Here is an 858-nt window from a genome sequence, read left to right on the forward strand (position 1 = left end):
TCCTCTTCCAAACATGCGATGTAATTCTGCTGTGAAATTTTTGTTCAAAAATTCTTTAAAAAACCTGAAGCCTTTAAGAATGTTTTCTTTTTTGCTTTATTCAAAGCTGTTGGGTACTATTGTTAACTACTATAAACTGCAATTATTTTCATTTCACTATTTTTATTTCGCAAAAAGATCACAAATAACATATCTCAATAAAGTATATTTTCCTTTTTTAAGAAGAATAAACCCCCAAGCATACAAACAAAAAGCCTACAAACAGCTGACATTTAACACAAACAAAAACCTGCACATTATCAAACAGCAAATGCTAAAAACGGTACAAATTCAAATAGCTAAATAACTTAAATAGATAGCATTGGGGTCTAGAATAAGTGTGATATCAGACTTGTTAACATAGTAAAGGAATGGTCCCCATAGAGTCATAAACATTCCACCTCTGGTTATTGATAATAGAGAATGTGTGAAGGTGATACAGATTATTTCCGGTATAAAACAATCAATGGTTTCGCCAAAAGGGTGGTAAAAGCAGGAACATCATTCTTATATTTTGCAAAAGAGGTCAAAGGATACGTATCATCAAGGAAGGGGGTTGGGGGCATCAAATAGTGCAGTAAGTGCATTGGATTCATAATTCAATTGTTAAACTCTGTCTAACGTACTGTAAGTAGTGTAAGCTGTGAAAAACAATTCAACCAAAAACAAATAAATAGATAAACAAAAAAACACAATCATCACAAAGTCGCAGATATGCTGTGTGCTCCTTTGTGGATGAAACTCATTGATTTTCAGTGAAAATGGAACTAATTTGAACATTGCAAATTTTATCTATGATATTTGTTTTAATAATATTCA

The sequence above is a fragment of the Cyprinodon variegatus genome, unplaced genomic scaffold (assembly GCF_000732505.1).
Source record: "Cyprinodon variegatus isolate N-32 unplaced genomic scaffold, C_variegatus-1.0 Scaffold1082, whole genome shotgun sequence".
Classification (NCBI taxonomy): domain Eukaryota; kingdom Metazoa; phylum Chordata; class Actinopteri; order Cyprinodontiformes; family Cyprinodontidae; genus Cyprinodon; species Cyprinodon variegatus.